Here is a 7,708-nt window from a genome sequence, read left to right on the forward strand (position 1 = left end):
GCCTGTGTCTCGCCCTGTCCTCGGTAAATGGTCATCTGAAAGTCAGCCTAAGCCACATGGGAAGGGGCTTCTTGCAGTAAACAAAGTGGGGGCGCAGTTGTGGGGAGGGGGAATGTCTTAACCATCAGTTTTACAGGATCACAAGGCTCAGGCAATGTTCAGTATTGTCACACACCAAGGTTTTAACAGTCTGAAGAAAACTACAGTCCTAAGGTGTCAGTTCTCAAAGCCCTTAGGTTCCTCCTGCTAAAACTCCCAGAGAGTCTCCACTTCTTGCACCGAACCCCAACTTGCACAGGCACCTGCATCTTCCTCCTGCAGCAAATGCAGATGAGAAGCTGTGGCTCTGATGCAGTAGTGATTGGAAACTAAGAGGTGGGGAGGGTCTTTGGGAGGCCCCGCTCTCAGAACTGGGGTTGGTGTCCTTGTTGGGAGGCCTGAAGGAGCCCTCCTGCTCCTCCACCACATGAGGCCCGAGGAGACGCCTGCTGCCACGCGAGACCCGGCGAGATGCTGCCATCTGTGAGCCACAGGTCCTGGGGCAGCAGATCTGCAAGTGCCTTGACCTTGGACCTCCCAGCCTCCAGAACTGTGAGCAATAAATGTCTGTTTACAAATCACCCAATCGACAGCAGCCGGACAGAGAGACAGTCATGTTACAACATGAATCACATTCTCAGTGGGCCAGAGGCCTCCCCGTGAGCCACCACCGTAAAGCAAGAACTCCCTGGAGGATGGAAAGGGGTTCCCAAAGAATTCTACCCAGCATCAGGGCATCTATCCTTTCTTGCAGGAAGATAACTGAGCCATGGCAGGAAACTACAGGGTGGGTGGGTTTGGACAGTAACATGTCACCTGCTCATCTAAGCCTCAGTCTCCCACCTGTCAACACGACAGCGGGGGTAGCACCCCTCACCTGAGCTGTTGGGGGAGGTAAGAGTGCTGGGTGATTAACAATTGTTAGCTCCGCAGAAATTAGGCAAAGAATCCACCGCTACGTCTTATAAAACCAAACCAGCCCAGAATTCCACATCACTACTAATTTGCATGGGAAAATGCTGGATTCTCATAAGTTCTGGCATGTCATTTGTATTAATAAAGTTTGCAGAGTTTTCATATACTAAGTATATAAAACAGGAAAATAAATCATGCAATTTGGAGGCTGAGGCAGGAGAATCACTTGAGCACAGGCGGCGGAGGTTGCAGTGAGCCAAGACCGCGCCACTGTACTCCAGGCTGGGTGACAGAATGAAACTCCAGCTCAAAAAAAAAAAAAAAAAAAAAAAAAAAAAAAAGAAAGATTTTGCTGCTTCATACTAGTAAAGTGGGCAGATTCTACACGCCAACTCTTACTTGAAGGTCACCTAACACTGACTCAGGAACTCTGTCCCTGATGTGCTTGAAGCTTTAATCCTAACAGTGTTAAAGACCACTCCCCCAGGAGCTCTGAACAAGTATTCCAGGTATACGCTGAACAAGACCACACACTCTGACCGAAATCTAACTTCACAGACCCAAACTACAGAACCACAGAAGACACTGCTTCTGTCCACCTTTCTGTTCTGCCATCGTTTGTGTCCATTATTTCCTACAAACCATCTCATTAGAATTTAGGGCACACAAAAGGCCGATACAACACGGTTACTTTTCAAAGGTTTGGAGGTGAAGAACAGATACAATGCATTAACTTCCTATTGCTGCTGCAACAAATTACCACAAATGCAAACCTCCTCTCAGCCCTGGAAGTCAGGAGTCCCAGGGCTGAAGCCAAGGGGTCAGTAGGTTGTGTTCCTGCCTGGAGTCTCCCAATTCATAGAGGCCACCATGCAGCTTGGCTCACAGCCCCACACCCCTCCGACCACTGCCCCGGCCTCAGCCCTGCACCCCCGTCCGGCCTCTGCCCCACCCTTGTCCCCATGCCCCTCCGGCCCCTGCCCCACCCCTGCCCTCAGCCCCACAGCCCTCTGGCCCCTATCTCATCCTCAGGTCTCCTCCTGAGGCAGACTCTCATACTCCCTCTCATCAAGGCACATGTGAGGACACTGGACCACTCCTGGACAACCCAGGGTCCTCCCCCATCTCACTGTCCGTTACAGTCACATCTGCAAAGCCTCTTTTGCCATGTAAACTTCATTATACTAACATAATCATTTAATAAGTCCATTATAATGATGTAAAAATTGGCATTGTTTTCCTAATGAACAGATCAGTCACCCATATAACCTATAAAATATTTGACTATTAAATACACAGTACTGTAGGAGACAAAGAAGAGGAAGATGACTGGACCCTAGATAGAAGGATGATCATTCTGAACAGAATCAATGTAACTCAACATTTGAGTCAGAGAGGCCAAGCAGTAAGACTTTCAAAAAAGCAACCAGAAAGTATGTACCGTGCCTGTAGTTCATAGCTGAGCCTGGCCTCATGAGCACGAGCGTGCTGACAAACACACCGGGCCCAAGTTTAAGATCTAATACAAGGAGCTTTCAACTGTAGTATTTAACTAGATCTTATTACAAAATAGCCTCTTGATTGCAGTTTTTAATCCAAAAAGTTCTCTGTGATTAAAGAAATTAATTTTCCCCTAAAAAGACATTTCTCTATCTATCATTCACATATAAACTAAATGAGTATATTAAAGAAAAAAGACAAATGTTTGACTTAGGGGGTTTGCCTACGACTTGGATAAGCATGATTTTCTTCTGGCCAAGCAGGGAGCAGCTGGACCAGACTGGAGGGAAGGAAAAACAAATTTCCACTCTGACCTCAGTTGGGCACCAGAGTCTTCCCTGACAGAATGTGGATGTGGTGCTTCCCACACACCAGCCTCTGACAAAACTCAGCACAAGGGTGTGGGAAAAGGCCGTCTACTTCGGAAAAATCTGTAAGGTGCAGACACATCAAAAGCTTCAGAAGACTGTAAAGCGCCAAGGAGACCACTGCACCCTTGGAGTTTACAGAAAATGGTCAGCAGCACACATGCCTGAGGTCCAGGGTCAGCTCCCAGCTGCTGCGACGTCGTGAGCGCAGCCCTGGCTTCCCCTCTGATGCAGAGAGCTGGTCACTCCGCCGGCAGCACTCAGAGCTCAGAACATTCTAGATGAAAGCAACGTGTTCCTTTTAAAATGGGGAACTGGGGCAGCACAATTGAAGCTCTACGACTGTCTCAACTACTGGGTTTCGGGGTAGCATTAGGAAATCATGAGAATCCAAATCTCAATTTCATCCAGATTCACTGCAGGTTCCAGAATTTCCTGAAACATTCTTCCAATTTATCACTCAGGATTCCCTTGCCAAAGCTAATAAAGTCTAAATTCCTTAGGAAAAAGCCACCAATAAGCACCACCACAAATAAGATCAAATGACGCCCGCCCTTCGCACCAAACATATAAACTGTTACTCACACAAGACTGTGCTGGAGGCAGCTCTCAGCTGACGCCGAATCCGTGAGACTTCATTATCCCCATTTTGGATGGAGTGTGAAGACTGTCAGGGAACCAGGGCCCCAGTGTAAAGCAGAGAACAGATCCTCTGACGCCTGCCTGAACATTTCCTTCCCACCTCTGTCTTGGATATTGAACACCCTCAGAGCTACTGAGTCACCCGCATTTGCAGGTCATTTACCCAGCCACCAGGATAACATAATTATGCCATAAAAATGCCTTCTCATGGTTTTGTCATACTTAACAAGAACGCTCAGAAGGCTAGGTAAGCCCAAGAAAAGGGGAAGCGTCCTCCAAACAGACAAAAACCAAGGAAAACTGTGCAGAGACTCTCAAGAGAGCAGAAACACAGCCCGCTGTAGCCTTTCAGGTCCTGCTGGCCACAGCCCAGCATTAGGTGGCACCATTTCCACAGATGCATCCTGCTGGGCCCATTTGAAAGGTCCTGTGAGAGACACTCACCCCCACCTTCCAGCTCCTGCAAGACCCGCTGCAGCCCCACTCCACCCCGGGGCCGACTGTGCAAGTCTCCCTGGTGAGACCCCTCAGAGTCTGCGCAGCGTCTGAGACTGGGAAGCACCAAGGATCCAGAAACGCACAAACCCGTTCTCCTCAGTGCTGCTTTCTGGGTTCCAAATTGTCTTCAGGAGGAGTCCTGCACAAACCCCGGGCTGGGGAGCCAGCCACGGCCCAGCAGCACCCGGCTCATGCGCTCCACCCACCCCACAGAGGACCACGGAGGCCCCAGCACGCTCTGTCCGCGGGGGCAAGACACCAGAAACAGCCACAGTTCAGGGTTCTGCCACCCGCCCCACTGCCCTAATTACCTGCTGTGATCTGAATTCTCATTGGTTGGGAAGGTGATCTTGCAGCTCCACTGCCGTAATTACCTACTGTGATCTGAAATCGCATTGGTTGGGAAGGGGATCTCACTGCTCAAGCTCTCCCTGCTGCCTCCTCGCAAACATAAAAAATCCAAAAACTGCTCTTAAAGAACGTTTACTATAACCTCAAAACAAGACCCATCCCGAGACCAGGGAAGATACACACGCACATCTGACATCTGGTGGGCGTCCAGTGATTGACCCCACGGCTTCCTTGTGGCCTGTGAAACGGGAGGCCTGTCACGGTGACTCAGGCTGGGGTCTGAATAGGGGTCTTCCAAGCAACTAGGCAACCAGGACACACACCCCAAAACCCAAGTCCCCGCACTCATATACCTGCCAGAAATGCTGCGTGGCCATCACACCAGTTGTGAACCAAGACCGATCTGTGTCCTGTGGCCCTCACAACGTCCGTACATTCCTGGGCCCTGCACAGGCCTGCAGGGCACCCTGCTCGCCTCCAGTGGGGCTCTCTCCTGCCAAGGGGATGGCCCTGAAGTCCGTTGAGATTTCCAAAGCTCTCCAAAGTCGTGCTTCCTCCCGCTTGTTCCGAAGGCCTAAAGCCCTGAAGACACCAGTGAGAACTGACCTAGCCTCTTAAGGCAGCTCAAACACCTAAACACAGGAACACCGGACCTCTCTGCCCTGGAGAGCAGCCGATAACCCACTGGACTAAACAGAAGGCACAGACCTCACATCCACAAGCCAGTGGCGCCCACGTTTGCATTCCAGGAGCCACCCATGTGAGTCCCTCCAAGGCTTCCAAGTCCCACTTGATTGTTTTCATCGTATCTCGATAACATCAGAGACATTATATCTCATGGTATCTATGAGATCGTCTCTACTTTTATGAGCACATATGCTCCCTGACTTACCATGGGATGAAACTGTTCCAATAAACCCAGTGTAAGCTGAAAATATCCTAAATAGAAAGTGCATTTGACATAATAGTTTCAACTTACAACGGGTTCATCCAGAGGCAGCCCATCTCGGGTCGAACAATTCACTGAGTGTGACTAGTTCACACCATCACAAGGTTGAAAAAAAAAAATCAACTCACAAATGTAACCATTGTGAGCCAGGGACCATCTGTATTGTGGCTCCTGTCTTCAGAGACAATCGAAACATCTTCTTAGACAAGAATCACAATTTATAATCCTCAAAATGTTAAACTAAAATTAGTTTAACAATCTACAGGTTCAAGCAAACCCAAAGTAGGCCCACAAGGCCATTTGTGCCATTCACTAAGACACACGACTCTGTAATAACCCTCACCACAGCCCCTCAGTGTGGTTCCCAGAGGCGGCTGAGGCTTGTGGCTATGGACACTAACGAAACCAAAATCAGAGTACGCAAGTGCAGTCAAGTCATATGACTTCTCCACTAGAATATGCACAAATGTTCATCAGCAAATCTGATCTTTGGTTTACCTCTGTCCCATGACCTAAAAAGGAGTCCACCCCCCCCCACACACACACACACACCCCACTTCAAAAGCATAATTGTTACTTGCATTCAATTCTGGGCATTTGGAATAGACCTAATGGGGGATTAAACCTCTCCTCCAACCCATTGCTTAGTCTTAGAGGATGAAGGATTTTGTATAACACAAGTCAATATATAAAAGATCTTGTATAGAAACATACTTTCAAGTGGTCCTCATTATACTGATTCAATATACAAAGGACCCAACATACAGCACAATGTCTATTAGAATGATTAATTTGTTCCCCTAAAAATCCTAATATCTACACAGAAAAAATAACCTATACACATTTTATCATTCTTTATACCATATAGTCATACAAACAAAGGAGTATCACAAAAGCAAAAGAACACATTTGGTTTGACTCGCAGTTCTAAATATAATATAAAATTGCTAAAACCACCAAGACAAACATGACTATGAAATATTTAACGGTCTTCACCTAAATTCAAGTCACCATTCAACCACCAATACCTCTGCTCTGCCGAGAGGAACTTTCCAAAAGTAAATTCTGGAATTAACAGGACAAATTTTTCTGGTGATAGAAATTGGTTGAAGGCTGTTCCTTGGCTGTCAAACTTTTTCTCAATATTTTGTAAAATAAAAGCATCAAACAGATCTTTACATTAACTTACAATCTATCAAGCAATACTGGAGCAAGCTTTCAATAATAGCCACATTCTATCAGGGCTGACTAACATTAAATCAGCCTCAGTCTCATGTCTTGCAGCATCCACAGTTTGTCTTCTCAAAACCACTTAAGATTTCATAATTAACTCAAACTATGTAAGTAATCTCCTTCATCTTTGACATGAAGGGGTGATTTTCCCCCAAAATAGTACCTCTTTCCTTGACATGATTTAATCTGTGGTTAGAGTCTTTAACAGGATTTTTTTCCTTCTTAGAAAATAAAATATACATCTTTCCAATATGAAAAACACTGATAATGCTATAGCTTAACCAGGTCAAAAGCTTTTTTTTTTTTTTTTTTTTAAAGTTAAAAAAAGAACCTAACTGCATCTTTGGACCTTATGTGAGGCAGTGTCCAGGGTCACTGGGACCCCTGCTTGGTCAGTGCAGTCAGGTACCAGTTAAAGACAGAAACCCAAGCATTCACTCAAAGCCCCTTCCCAGCGGTTCATCCTAGTGGAAGCCATGGGCACAAAGGAATGCGGCATTCCACGGAGGATTTTGGGGATAGGCTGCTTGAGAACATCAAAGTGGCTCACGTCCCCTGAGTATAAAGCCAGTGACTGCTCCCGGCTTCAATGCAGCACCATCCACAGCAGCCAAGGTCCGAAATCACCTGAGTGCCCATCAACAGGGGATGAAGGGAATGTGGCCTGAACATACACAGGAGCAATACTCCACCACACAGCGGAGAGCCCTGTCATCCGCGACAGCATGGATGGAGCTGGAGGACATTACGTTAAGCAAATGAGCCAGGCAAAGAAACGGCGCATGTTCTCACTCATAAGCAGGAGCTGAGAGCAGATCTCATGGAGGCCAAGAGTAGGTGGCCAACAGGGCCCAGCAGAGCCCAATCATAAGCAGGATGGGCAGAGGCTGGTAACAGGCACAAACACACAGCCTAACGGGAGCACAAGACCTACTATTGATAAATCAGCAGGGGGATGGCAGTGGGTCATCTACTGTGTATTTCAAAACAGCTAGGAGAGAATAACTTGAACATTACCAGCACAAGGAAAAGAAAGTATTTCAAGTGAAAGACATCCCAAGTACCCAGATTTGATCAATATAGGGATGAATCAAGATATCACATGCACTCTGAAAATATGTACATATATTATGTATCAACAAAAACCAAAACAAATGACAGAAGCATTTGCCAAGCACATGCAGAAGAATGGGAAGCCTGACATGGTGTGGCT

At 47.0% G+C, this 7,708-nt stretch overlaps 1 long non-coding RNA gene across 1 annotated transcript in view; it reads right to left on the reverse strand.

The window, feature by feature from the left end:
• LOC126947314 (uncharacterized) overlaps positions 1–5,762 on the reverse strand; it is a 32,989-nt gene extending 27,227 nt beyond the window's left edge. The window contains exon 1 of the long non-coding RNA XR_007723016.1: positions 3,408–5,762. This is a non-coding gene — a long non-coding RNA (uncharacterized LOC126947314). The remainder of the gene's footprint in view (positions 1–3,407) is intronic.
• Between the last annotated feature and the right edge of the window lie 1,946 nt (positions 5,763–7,708).

This window comes from Macaca thibetana, unplaced genomic scaffold (assembly GCF_024542745.1).
Source record: "Macaca thibetana thibetana isolate TM-01 unplaced genomic scaffold, ASM2454274v1 unplaced_scaffolds119, whole genome shotgun sequence".
NCBI lineage: Eukaryota > Metazoa > Chordata > Mammalia > Primates > Cercopithecidae > Macaca > Macaca thibetana.